Source organism: Taudactylus pleione, unplaced genomic scaffold, assembly GCF_031769625.1.
Source record: "Taudactylus pleione unplaced genomic scaffold, aTauple2 ptg000066l, whole genome shotgun sequence".
Taxonomy (NCBI): Eukaryota; Metazoa; Chordata; class Amphibia; order Anura; family Myobatrachidae; genus Taudactylus; species Taudactylus pleione.
In genome coordinates, this window is record NW_028284468.1 from 32,884,087 (window position 1) to 32,899,076 (window position 14,990).

General features: G+C 43.7%; 1 protein-coding gene across 1 annotated transcript in view; it reads left to right on the forward strand.

The window, feature by feature from the left end:
* The window catches only part of NUBP1 (NUBP iron-sulfur cluster assembly factor 1, cytosolic), a 77,519-nt gene that overhangs the window by 20,555 nt on the left and 41,974 nt on the right, over positions 1–14,990 (forward strand). The gene's annotated exons all lie outside the window — the stretch shown is intronic.

Here is a 14,990-nt window from a genome sequence, read left to right on the forward strand (position 1 = left end):
CATAGAACTGCAGGTCACGCAGCCTCCACATCGATAGCTACCGGGTCGGTTCTGCATGACTTTGATGATAGAGTTAGTCATTTCCGGGTTCATTGATGGCCTAAGTAGTAGTTGTTTCAGGTTAGGCCCTCTTTTATATGCCATCATAGGTGCTTTGGTGTTGGTAAATGGTAGAATGGGGTCAGATTGGATGATCGGCCAATGTTGTCGGATTGATCTTTCTGTTAGTCTGGATCTGTTGCTGTATTGGCTGACATAAATGACACGGTCACCTTCAGTAGATTTAGGTCGAGGGTTCGCATATTTATTTCTGGCCTTATTTAAACAGCTCTTAAGTAGAGAATGTGAGTATCCTCTTTCTTTCAGTCGAGCTGTCATTTCTAGGAGTTGGCTGTCCTGCCGTATTGTATCTGAGTTATTGCGTAGGACCCTAAGGTATTGCGGAATCGGGAGACTATCTTTCAGTGCAGGAGGATGATGGCTTGTGGCCTCTAGAAACATATTCCGGTCAGTATCCTTCCTAAAGAGGGTTGTACCCAACTTGTTCCCATCCCTGTATACAGTGATATCAAGGAAGTTAATAGACTCCTTATCAATATGGTGAGTAAACCTTACTGCATGCTTCAATGTATTTAGTTGTTCCACCATTAGGTTAAATGAGCTGTCGGTACCTCTCCATAGTAAGAAGATAACGTCGATAAATCTGAGAAAGAGGACTACCTGGGTGCCATAATGTGGTATTATGTAAGTTTCCTCATATTTGGCCATATAGAGATTGGCGTAGGCTGTTGCCAGATTCGACCCCATACCTTAGGGTCCTACGCAATAACTCAGATATAGATATATATATATATATATATATATATATACACACAGTCAGATGCATAAATATTGGGACATTGACAGAATTTTCATATTTTGGCCTCTATTCACCACCACAATGGCTTTGAAATGAAAACAGACAAGATGTGCTTTAACTGCAGACTTTCAGATTTAATTTGAGGGTAATTACATCCAAATCAGGTGAACGGTGTAGGGATTACTATGGTTTCTATACATAGGATCGATACATAAAATTATGCTGAAACTGCAGTTTCTGCATAATTTCATAGTAAAAAAATGGCTTGATACATAGGCCCCCTCAGGAGTTGCTACTTTTCTACATCATAATCTAAGGATACTGCCTCTGACCACTTAGAACTGAGCTACCCTTATTCTATAAATGAATCCTCTTCTTCCCCCTAGCTAACACCCTGGGAACGCTTCTACTTCTGTAATACAGAACTGGCAAATAATTTCCATTCCTCACTTTAATGGTGGCAGAAGGGAGTTGTGAGCTAACTAATCTATTCATTGTGGCTAGAGATTGTTTGTTTGTTTGTTTGTTTGTTTCTCTTCTCACCTATCTGTTCATTGTGGCTAGTGATTGGTTCTCATGCTCACCTCTCTATCCATTGTCGCTAGTGATTGGTTCTCTTGCTGGGATGCGGTTTATAGACTGCGGACTAAATTCCATCGGTCTATATCCCGACAGGAGAAGCAAACAGAGGACTTAAGATAGGTGTGAATACTGACTCCTATCTTAATCCTGACGCTGAAACGCCAAAGTACGCCAACCCGAATGAGGTAAGTCCGGGGCGTCCTTGGCGTTAGCCACGCGGTGGGGAAGGGTTAGGGTTAGGCACCCCTAGGGGGAAGGGTTAGGCACCCCTAGGGGGAAGGGTTAGGGTTAGGCACCCCTAGGGGGAAGGGTTAGGGTTAGGCACCCCCAGGGGGGCGGGTTAGGGTGCCTAACCCTATGGAGGGTTAGGTTTTGGGTGCATGAAAGGGGGTTAGGGTTAGGCACCCCTAAGGGATTGTTAGGGGGGAAGAGGGGATGGTTAGGGTACTTACCAGGCGGCGGCGGGATCTCCTCTTGTCGGGCTTCTCCTGACGGTATTTCATACCGATCCCCTCCTGCTTACCTGTCCACATTGCTTCTTGGTTTTTGGCTGGGGAATTGACAAAGCCTGTTGGTGTTTGAGGGGAAAAAAGCTGGGTGAACCTGCCCCTGGTACTGACTAGGGTAAGGAGAAGCCTAATAATAAGTTTATAGTAGATGATAGTGAATCATTACAATTTGTCCAATAAGTAAAGGTTCATAATTTGGAGAATATAAATTTGTCTAGGTCAGTTTACATGCATTTCCTCTCACAGTCCAAAAACATAGGTCATATAATATTGTTTGTGGATATATTTTATACTGTTATCTCTAATTGGAAGGAACTTAAGTAAATGATTTAATATTATCTGGAAAGCACTGCAAAATATTGTAGCACTATAGAAATAAGCAATAATACATATAAAATGCACAATACCTTAGATTCTGGATTTTATTCCATACAGTTTTCCTAAGAATTAACTCATGAAGTTCTATTAAAAGTAAAATGTTTAGCTTTCTTTATTGGTTAACTTTTTATGCTTCGTCTTGTAAAAAGTGTGTGTTTTCTTTTCAGACACCAAAAAAATCTAATTAGATGTACATTAATGTACCCAGTTTTACTTTAGAACCACAATTTTGTTTTAACTGCACTAAGGAAACCTTCATTTGCACCAGTGGATTATTGTGCTTACCTAGATAAAGCAACTTTCTCTTGCACATTACCTCTGCCAGATAGGTCCCTGAACTGTCACCTTTTTCATTGAGTTATACCCGTTTTGGTGTTACGTGTGTAATATCCAAATCTCATTCCTAAACTCTACATTAATGAAGACTCTGATTCCTTATCTCTTTCCCAATTCAAAAAAATGAAAAAGAAAAAGCTGTGGACAAACTTTGTGTCATGTGCTAAACCTTCCCTTTTCATTATTATGCTTTTCTTCCCATAGACCTACAGGAGGTATTTCCTTCTTTTAAAACCACTATTACCCAATTGATGATTATTGATACTATTCATAAGGTCAACCAATTTGAGATTTATCCCTAATAATAATAACTTTATTTATAGAGCTCTTTTCTCCCGTAGGACTCAGTCGCTTTACAGACATCAGAAAACATGGTACATTGTACAAGGATTTGGTGTTGCAAAAAATAGAAAACCATACAGAGATAATTAAAATCAACTGAAACTTAGAGAGCACAAATAAGCATATTGCAGGGTTGGTGCAGACATTTTGGGAAATAACTTCCATGGGTTATATATTCCACCCACAAAATGTACCAAATGAGGCAGCCATCTTGGGCGCACTACGTAGGATTACCCTGTGTGGAATAGTTTATGCCTAGAAGAGATGACACAAAATGGGGCGGTTGCAGTGTCCTGACGCTAGGAGTAGGGTCCCACCATAATAGTCAGGTCCATGTATTTTTCATCCCATCCACGAGTATACCAGGTGAAGTAGCCATGATGGGCGCACTATGAAGGTTGTTCTGTGGGAGATAAACCATACAAGGACCCAAGGAATATATGGGAAAACTGGCACACGTGTGACAGTATGATATACCCTGTGTGAATAGATCCACGTAAAGTACATCCTGCACATGGAGGATGCACTTCAGTGGAGGTATGGCACACCAGTATAGCATACAGTGGGGTGGATGTACATTTTACAAAACAGGGAATAGTAAATACAGCCAACAGTGCTGCAGTTTGGCATAACTTATACGGGTGACTGAAACATGTAAAATATGAAATGCACTGCACTGAATTAATAGATCCATGTGTTTGTTCATCCTGCCCAAGAAATAACCATCCGAGGCAGCCATCTGGGATGCACTGCGTAGGTTACACCTGGCAGGGTGTGCAAGTAGCGGAAGTATAACGTCCAGGTGGAGAAAAAAAAATGATGGTGATCACATTATAAAGTTAAAAACCGTGTTAAGCTTAATCAAAAATTAAAAAATTATAGAGTGATCTGCAAAAAGCCACAGCGTCTCCTTTGCTCGAGTGTGTGGACTTGTCGCATCCATCAGTGTGTGGAGTTCAATTTGACTGCAGCATGAGACAGCACCCGAACCCAGTCTCGGGAGTGTGAATGAAGGTGGAGTGGCAGCATTCCTGTGCTACTGTGTTTGGGAAATGACTTAATTTTTGGTTAGAAAGTAGTCAAAAGTCCAAATCCAGTTCTAACTCCATGCTTCAGATGACATGCTTAAGATGCAGGCTATAGTGGCTGTCCCTACCAGATTCGAACTTTGCACCCACCACTCTAGAACAATTAGTATGTAAAGGGCTTACCTAGGCTACTGATGAGTACAATAGTGCTGTTGGCAATGATTGTTTCCTCACTTCCTCTTTTTTTTTTTTCTTTCCCGTTCTTGATAAAAGTCCTCACCGACTGAAACGTCGAATCACATACACCTATTGTGTATCTGACTCTTCTTTATCCAGCCCCGTGAGTGCCGCTGTTTTGCATTTTTATTTAACAGGTCTTCTCTACCTCAGATGTCACCTGGGCAAGTATTTTTGTTTATTATGGAGTGCCGGCCTCAGTGACATATATATATATATATATATATATATATATATATATATATATATATAAAAAAAAACATATATGTGTGTGTGTGTATATATATATATATATATAACGTGTGTGTGTATATGTGTATATATATATATATATATATATATATATATATTATACTATTTTTATATTTTGCCCGATCACTGTGGCCAGCAGTGATTGGGACACATGGGGACTTGGGGAGGTGGAGCCGAGGCCGGAAAGGAGTGAGAGGGGCTGCCGGGGTACATAGCAGCAGCGGCGGCTACCAGAGCCGCCGCTGCTGCTGACTACACAGTGGTCTCACTGTGATCCGGAGCCGCAGCGGGAGGGTGTCCCGCTAGCGCCCGGCTACATAGCAGCAGCGGCGGCTACCAGAGCTCCAGATCACTGTGATCCGGAACCGCAGCGGGAGGGTGTCCAGCTAGCGGCCTGGGTTACATTGCAGCAACGGCGGCTACCTGAGCCGCCGCTACTGCCTATTACTGAAATGGCTGCCCGATCACTGCTGGCCACAGTGATCGGGTCACAGCAGCAGCGGCTACGTGAGCCGTGGCTGCTGCTTCTAGGGGGGTGCCGCCGGGGCCCGATCACTGTGGCCAGCAGTGATCGGGACACAAAGGAGGAGGAAGCGTAGGTGTAGAGGGACCGGCAGGTTCCTCTGAGATGGGGTGGGTGCTGGAAGTTAACTTCCAGCAAGCAGCCCCACTGTGTGTTTCTGACTGGTTGTATCAGATACGACCATGTCAGGGAAAGCCCAGTCTGGTATGGTCGTATTTGATACGACTGTGCCAGGCAAGTGGTTAAAAAAAGAAAAGAGTAAAATAAAAACGACATGCGTCCTCAATCTCCCAACTAGCATAACCAGACCCGGGCTCTGTTGAGCTTGTCCTGGTTAATAAAATACAGGAATAAAAAAAATGCGCCGGTCCTGATTGTGGAAATACAGGGGACAAAATGAGTAGGGGGGTCCCCTGTATTTTCCATAACTAGCACTGGACTCTTTCTAGCATGGGTGTAATGCCACAGCCGGGGAACCCTTTCCCCCTCTCCAGGGCACCCCAGTCCTGGGATGATAGCCCGGGGCTATCCCCAGCACCCCTGGCTAGTGAGTGCGGGGTTGATAGTGTAAATGTATATGCAAATAATAGAAGTAATAATATTGTCTTTTGCTTCAGAACTAGAGGTCCCAGCAAGCCTTCCCCGCATGCTGGCGCTATGATGATAACCGCAATATATGTCTGTTCCACAACAATGGATGCTTATGGACATAAAAATGGTTTTAATTCACCAATGTCAGAATGCTACTTCCCCTCCAAAAGTTAAGTACAGCTCTCACTTCAGCAGGACTCTGTGTGGAACCACAAGTCTCAGCCAGTCCGCTTATTGCAGTATTTCCCTCTCAACTGCTTAGTTCATCTGCTTCACGCTGCTCACTGTTGTCACCAAGCTCTCCTCTCGCCATAGTTTAGAATGTCACCCCTCCCAACTGCTCTTTTGTTTTTATGTTTTTTTTTTTTTTTTTCAATTAACTTTGTTAAAAATGGCACTGGCCTCTATGCCTTTTTCCAAAATGGCCTAATTTGAGTAGGATCTCACTGTCCACAAAATGGCTGTCATCAGAATTGTCTGTAAAGTAATAGTTTGACTGCAGCGGATTATCTGAGGGTGGGACAGGTCTTTAAGTGATAACTTGCAACTGCAGGGTATCACAATTAGTGTATGGTTTTAGCCAATATTTTCCATTGTCTAGTGACTGCACTTATTATTTTTTTTTTCAGTTGTGGTGTTGTATTTTGTTGTTGTGTTCTTATGATTTCCTATAGGTGTTTTTCCTGCCTCTGCATGACAGACAGCTGAAATGGTATGAGTGGAGGACAAATTAAATTGATGTTTGTACTGCTTATAATGTACACAGGATACTGACCCAGTGTTTGCAGCGACACCTATGAGATCAGGAGATATGGGTCAAATTCCTGCAAGAAAAAACATTTGCAAATGAATCTAATACAGTAGTGGGGCAGTGCAGTAGAACGCTTAGGCTTACTCGGTCAACGTCCTACATATTGGGATTCAGCCCTGACTGTTTATAGTAGATGTTCTCTGCCTGTGGTTTATTTCTCTAAGGGGGGAAGGTGGAGTCCTTTCCTGTAGAAGAATTGGCAGTAATAGTTTAGGAAGTTGAAAGAAATGTTGCCAGTTTTGTAGAAAAAGTGAATTTGGATTTACTAGAGTTGCCTGGGACAATAGCTTGAAAATGCAGACAACCCCCCTTCCCTCAAACACACACAGACACTCTGGTATCTACATTTAAATAGACCTTAAAATAACAAACTTGCTGCCAATATTGGGCCATAACATATTGTTTTAAACTATGGAACAGCCGTAAAACCAAGGAAACTGCATAGTAGCTGACACAATTATTACTGTAGCCGTTACTTTTTTCACATGATACACCATATATTTCTAATCAACCCAAGACCCCAAAAAACATACAATGATAATCTCCCTTAATTATTTGATTTTGTTTGCAACAGCTTGGTCATCATGTATTGTCTTTTTCAGGGACTTTTAATGAGAATGTAGATCCCCAAAACGATTTCTAAATATTTGGAGCTGGTTGGTTGGTACTTTATCTCCGTTCACTTTATCTCCATCCAAGGCTTAATAAATAGACCCCTAAGAAGGAAATTCAATTCATTTACCTTTGCTTAGCTCAATTATTAACAACTAACAACATTTTGACGGTGTTATTTACATTATTTTGGTCCACGAGATTTGAAAGTACTATTCCGCATAGGCATTGTTTACACTAATCACAATGAGGGTTGAGTTGAACAGTCACCGTTTGCATAACTCATGAATTTGAACTGCGAAACTGGGGTGGGACGAGGACTTCTCACATAGGAAAAGTTCAGTAAGAACATGCTCGCTCATATACATCTCATGCATCCCACACATAAGCAAAAAAACGCCTGTTCAGAGGCATGTCCTTTGCACCTAGTATAGGGCATGATATTGATGGCTGGTAGTAATCGCAGCAACGCAGGTAAAGTATTTGGTGTTAGGTTGCCACGCACTCAGAAAATCTCTGTTAAGAGATCAAAGGCTATTTTGGAAGACTGAAGTCATCCTAATTATGCAATGTTTGATAGATTACCGTCTAACAACATTTTAGAGCTTTGTGCTCATGCTCAAAATGCCTACATAATAGCTTTTCCTATGGCTGTGCTAAATTGTCAAAATGTTTTAACCTGAATCTTATAGAGTTGTAACACTGCTTGTTTTATTATGTGCTGTGTTATACCTTATTGTTTTGTTGACATTCTTTGGTGCTTGTTAATGACAAATAAGGTATTCTATACTCTCCATCAGTCCCAATATATTAATATAAATAAGATTTGAATGCAAATTGAGTTGCTTTTATGTTTTTTTTTTTTCCATAACACGGTTGTAATAAAATTAGGCTAAGTTGCCGGAACTATTCAACTACTCCCACAATAATCCTGCACCTAGAGCATTTCTGCTCACATCGTCATGAGGGTGCGAGCCGAAAACCACATTCACTACTGCCTCGGGGCTAGTCGTGGGTTAACCGCGTGCGGTAACTGCATACTAATCCAAGAGGTGCAGTTTACCTAACTCTCGAGAGAGCGCTCTAGAGTTGCCAGCTCTATTAGCTTAGCACTGACTCCAGGCAGCTTTAGGTACCCTGGATCTGGAGTTATTACATTGAATTGTTTTTAGGTTCAGAGTCCATGTTATGTAAATGTAGTATATTTATTGGAATTGTCTAATCGGTGTTAATTGGATATAACCATTAGACATTTCCTTTCCAGATTTTAAAGTAACTGAAAGACCATCAGCATAAGAAGCTTAACTTGGCTCCAAGCTCAGCAGACTTGCTCAATTCTGATCTTGGCTGCACTCTAGTAGGGGGATAATAACTTATCAGTGCTGGTTCCAGGTCTTGGAACTGGCGGTCGCATTCCAAAAAGGGGCCGGGTATGCAAATTCCGCGATCGCACTGTCTGGAGTAAGGAAGCCCTCTATGTCTTAGATAAGTGGGCGTCTTTATACCGGCGTGAGCTCACTCTGCCGTCGCTCTCTATCTTAGCACACGTCATTTCCAGGAAGTGTATGATTGATTAGAACCATTGACAACCATCGGAGCTGCACGCAGCGCTTGAGGTCGACCCTACTCCACCGCAAGCACTGCGATCACTGCAGGCTGAAATACAACCAAGTGATGTGTACAATGACGCTTCCATGCTAATTATGCACACCCATTAAACTCCGTTTTGACGCCCAGACATGCCTGCTTTCGCAGCACCACTCCCCCGTTCACAAGCACCTTCCCCTGTTACCACCCACAAACGGCGCTATCTGTCACTCAAAGTAGCGCTCAGTCTTTGTGCTACGAGCATACGATTCCCGATCGCAGTGACTGGTTCGCGCACTGTGATGCATGCACAGACGGGCGATCGCGGCTTAGCCCTCGGTCACTGGTCTTCCCATGTTAGAAGTTGGTTATGTCAGGGATGGTAAAATAAAGAAAAAAAAAAATCACATTTAAGTTTTATTGCTCAGTTTAACCAGTGGGATTTCACTGGAAAATACATTTATAACTCCCTGTGAAAAACTCACTATAGAGTACAGCCAAAAACAACCTGTGTAATCGAGGTCTGTGGTGGAGAACGGAAGATAATGAAATACAAGTTTTTAAAATAAAGTGGATAACCCCCCTAATTTGAGACTGTAGCTCTTTATTGTCTTAAACAGAAAATAACAGATTAGTCCATCTAGTCTGTCCATTTCAGTCGTGCCTTTATATAATGTATCAGGACATAGTTTAAAAATGATTGGTTACTGTCATTGTGTTTTTCCATGGTCAAGAGCAATCCTCATTAATTTGATAATGATAACTACTGTATATTGTTACTTCTAGCGTATCTGGATCCATCCACATGCTAGCACGGTATTCTCATTTGCAAGCATCTTAATCAGTTTTGCGGCCACATGTTACCTTTTTGTTTTTGGGCCACAAAAGTGTAGTCTATTCTAATGAGGCTCTGTATGTCATTAAGCTCTAGAATAAAACAAAATGACCAAAAGTTGGGTTATATTCAAATATCATAGTTTGGAATCAAGTAAAATATCTATTAAGCTGTTAAGCATAATAAAGAAAATAAATTATTTCCAGTAATTCAGAGCAGATGTTTAGTTCTATGTTACATCAGAGACTTTTGAGTTTAATGAAAACAGGCAGTCACAATATTAGGAGCGTTTACTGGCAGTGTATTTCACTGTGTCACTGTTAACCATTCCAGTGCTTTTATTGCCATTACTACAAACTGTTTTACATAAATAGTCTTGTATAAGTGATATCGGTGGATTTTTATATTTCTGGGCTCTATTTAATAACTCCAAAAATATTACAATTTGTGTAGGTACGTTGATTATGTATGGAGTGAGAAGGATGTTGCTGCCCAGTAGGGATTGTTTGTGTTGACCGAATTGGAAGATTGAGGGCACTGAGTGGGATGTATGTGCCACATAACTGCTCAGCCCTCAGCTGCATAGACTGCATGTGTGTATTCTAATGAGAACACAATTCTGTGAATTAGCAGCTCCAACATTTTGTGAGTGATAGTAATCTCAGTCTGTGAGTGCTGAATCTGCAGTTAACCACAGGGTGTGATGGCATACCACATCTGTATTGCGCAGAGAACACGTCCATTAATGATCGGAATTTCATTGCTTATTTTAGTTTGAGTGGCAGAAATTCAGTAGGTTTTGTGAAATTTCAGATCATGTCTAAGAAGCCTTAATGGGACATGTGAAACGTAAAGGTATTTTGTCTATGGAATTTAACTTTTTTATAATTTATTAACCATCAAGGACAGAAGCAGCAAATCAGGCCACCTGCAGGGGAGAAAAGCAACTAAATGGTACACTAGCATTGGTGGTGGAGGGGACAGCACACAGGAGGTGTTTCTGGGGTGCAGAGGGAGAGACTGGTGCGGGGGGCTGGCTGCAGGTATGCGGAGCAGTGCACAGGGGTAGCAGCGGGGGTGCGGAGCAGTGGGGGATAAAGGGGCTCATATCCAGCATCGGACCCTTTCTAGTGGGGGGGTGATGCCACAGCCAGAAGAACCCGTTCACTGGGTCCCCCGGACCAAAGCATATTATCCCTGACCACTAGTCAGCTCAGCCTGGGATCCCTGGGGAGGTGGGGACCCCCCAATAAAGAGGTCGCCCTCTCCAGGGCACCCTAGGCCGATAGCCTTGGGCTATCCCCAGCATCCCTGGAGCGGTGGGTGCCGGGTTGACAGTGTATAGTGCGGTGCAAACAATATTGTCTTTTGCAGGAGAACTACAGGGCCCAGCAAGCCTGCCCAGCATGCTGGCACTTGGCGAACCACACGTACCAGCATTCAGGGCATTATGGGCCCGCTGGTACCTGTAGTTCCACAGCAAAAGAAATATTTAAAAAAAGACATTACACACACCATGGAAGTACAAGCTTATTAACACATACATGCACACTCACTATCTCACATACTCACCTAGTATCCCTGCATGCATCAAAACACAGATGCCAGCACAGATCAGTGCGATCCGTGTGGCAAGCACCTGTGATAAAAGACACAGATGCATGGATGGATCAGTGAGATCGGTCCGTGTATCTGTGTAAAAAAATTAATTAAAAGTTAATGAAAAAAAAAACAAAGGCGTGCACCCACCCCAAAGGTCGCCCAGCCCCTGGCTTTTGACACCCAGCACTGGTTGTGCTAAGTATAGGGGACAAACAACATAGGAGTTCCCTGTATTAAGCACAACCAGCAACGGGCTATTCAGAACCAGTCCTGGTTACCAACATACAGGGGACAACTGACGTAGGGAGTCCCCTGTATTTAGCTCAACTAGCACTGGGCTCTGATCCGGTCCTGATTCTAGAAATACAGGGGAAAAAATGTGTAGGGTTCCCCTGTTAATTCCACAACCATCACTGAACATTTTCTAGTGGGTGGGTAACGCCACAGCCAGGGCAACCCTTTCACCGGGTCCCACGGCCAAAGCATTACCCCTGACAGCTAGTCAACCATGGCTGGGGATCCCTTGGGAAGTGGGGACCCCCCCAATAAAGGGGTCCACCTCTCCAGGGTACCCCAGGCCTGGACTGATAGCCCGGGACCTCTGGCCGGTGGGTGCCAGGTTGATAGTGTAGTGTGGTATATACGAAAGCTAAAATATTGTCTTTTGCAGTAGGACTACAGGTCCCAGCAAGCCTCCGCATGCTGGTACTTGGAGAACCACAAGTACCAGCAAACAGGGCATTAAGTGCCCACTGATACCTATAGTACCCCTGTAAAATAAATCTTCACCTGGAGGGCCGCCGCCCATCCAGGACTTCCCTGGCGTCTTCTTTGTTCAGCAGCTCTTCTCTGCTGCCTCCCCGCCGTTGGACTGCTGTGCTGCAGCCTCGCACTGGCTTATATAAGCCAGCCGATGGGGCGCGGCGATGACGTCGCGAGGCGTGATTGGCTTGCAGCAGCCATCTTTAAATTTCAAAAATGGTGCTGAGGCACCATTTTTGAAATGGGCATGAAAGTAATCTTAAGTTACTTTGCAGGTTCTCGCCATTTAAGAGATAATGAGTGTTTGTGTGTGTGTATATTTTAGCTTTCTACGGTGTGTGTGTGTGTGTGTCGTTTGTTTTAATATTTCTTTTGCTGTGGAACTACAGGTACCAGCGGGCCCATAATGTCCCGCATGCTGGTACTTGTGGTTTTCCAAGCACCAGCATGCGGGGGAGGCTTGCTGGTACCTGTAGTTCCACAGCAAAAGACAATACAGGGGTACCGGGAATACCAGGCTATCAGCCAGAGCCTGTGGTGCCCTGGAGAGGGGACCCCTTTATATGTGGGGGTCCCCAGGGATCTCCAGCCTGGACTGACTAGCGGTCAGGGGTGATGCTTTGGCTGGGGGACCCAGTGAAAGGGCTCCCCTGGCTGTGGCATTACCCCCCCCCCCTCCTTCTAGAAAGGGTCCGGTGCTGGTTATGGTAAATACACGGGAACCCTACACTTTTTTATTTTCCCCCTGTATTTCCAGAACCAGGACCGGCTCTCCAAAGCCCAGGGCTGGTTGGTCTTTTTTTTTTTTTTTTTTGGAGGGGGAGAGGGGAGCACGCCATCTTCTTCTTCCTTTTTTTTTTTTTTTTTTTACTGCATCTGTCTGCCGCCAATGCCTGCTACCTCCCCCGCACTACCGCCGCCCACACCGCCACTAATGCCCGCTGCTTCCCTCGTATCCTGCAGCCTGCAAAACCGCCGCCCGCACCGCCACTAATGCCCGCTGCCTCCCCCGGGTTCCGCAGCCCACACTGCTGCATCGAACGCCCGCTTCCTTCCCCCAAGTCCTACCGCCCGCAAAGGACAGCCATCTTGGTGCACCCAATTGAAGCCACTTTGAGTACACCCCCCTGCTGGATAATAGTTTAATAACTAACTTTTTTTTTATTTACCTGAACCTCAAAAGCACATACCCTGCAACAATAGCTACCTAATAAAAAAAACCAAGTCTAAATTCGCCCTGTACCCTGACTTATGCCTTCCCAAAAATCCCCCATAGAGAACAGCAGAAAGTGGTCCTAACTGAGAGTGTCAAAGGAAAAACTGACAGTTGGAACTTTAGATTACTCCCAGATACTCATATTTTTATTAAAAAAAGTTTTGCCCTGAAATTTGGCATGCAGCTCCGAGCGACAGTTCTACCCGCCCGAGCCAAATTTCATCTCTGTACCTCCAGTAGCTTCAGAGGTGTAACCCCTTAGACACCATGCCCCCCCCCCTCGAGAGTTGTCTATGGAAAAGTTCAGTTTTTTTTTTTATTCAGCCTTAATATAAGGGAATGAGTTATATATAATTACACTATGTAGACAAAAGTGATTGGTCCCGTGCATACCATTGCACACGAGTTTCAAATAGCCACTAATGTGGCAGTTTTGACCAGAACACTTTGTAGGAGGCCCATGCACTTGCACTTCTATGGAAACAATGAATGTTTTTATCAGGACGACAATGCCACCTGTCATGTTTCCAGGGCGACGCTGGACTAGTATACAGAAAATTTGGTAACCCGGATGGACTGGCCAGCTCAGAGTCTAGATCTTAAGCCCATTGAGAACCTTTGGGATGAATTGAAGTGACTGGTGTGTTCTAGGCCAATGCGACCTCCAGTGTCACAGTTGGTCACTGTACTTATGGCGGAATTGCAAAACCTACCGCCTGCTGTTGTCCAGGAACTTGTGGACAGTTTGCTGAGAAGGGTGTCTGTAGGTCCACCACGTGCATTGATTACTGCAAAGTACTGACGTCAATTAAATTTTGTTGATCTAGCTGCTGTCAGTGTCCAATTACTTTTGTCTACATAGTGTGTGTGTGTGTGTATAGGCTGTTTTAGCAGGGCGCTGCACCCTGTCCCCCTTCTGGAGCACCCTGCCTTCCTTCTGGAGGGCAAAATGCGCCCTGCCCTCACCGCGCAGCACCCCGTGGGTGCCATCTTCACTGGCGGGTCACAGTGTCCCGCGGGTGGGGAAATGTGCGGTGACCCGGTCACCGCCGGTGAATAGACGCTGGGCACATGCGATCAGCATCTATTCTACCTGTTAGCAGCGCTTGGGGGCTGCCCGGCATGTCCTTAAGTGCCGGGCACGCCCCCAAGAGTGACGAAAAGGAAATGCGCCTTATAGACATGCCCCCTTTTCAGTGACCACGCCCCCTGTCTGGGGGCGCACCGGAGCTAGAGTGAATATAAATATATATATATATATATATATATATATATATATAACATTCGTTCGGCCTTGCACCTGTTATCAGAACTTCAGGTGTTGTGCGGTTTTGTGCATTAGCTATATATAGAGAGAGATATATATATATATATATATATATATATATATATATATATATATATGAAAAAAGGGGGGGGGGGTAGCACTCACCAGTCTTCTTAAAATCATCTCTTTATTGCATCTCAGTAAAAATGTTACAACATGTCAAAGGTCCATGCACAGGACCGAAATGTCGGATTTTGAAATGTTGTAACATTTTTACTGAGATGCAATAAAGAGATGTTTTTAAGAAGACTGGTGAGTGCTACCCCCCCCCTTTTTTCTACTTTTGCATGAAGAGGTTTATTGTGATCCCATATGAAGACGAGAGTGTGGACCTATTTGGACATAGTGTAGCTGGTAATAAATAGGTGTATAGGGTGCTCATTCACACTGGGAATAGTGACAATGCATTCAGTGAAAAAGCACTTCAAACGTTAGCCTGGACTTCCTTCAATTCCATATATATAAAGTGCTTTATATATATATATATATATATATATATATATATGGAATTGAAGGAAGTCCAGGCTAACTAAAGAATTTAATATATGCTAAGTACAAAGACAGATAGTCGGTACGAGTTTCTGATATTATTGGTGCGGGA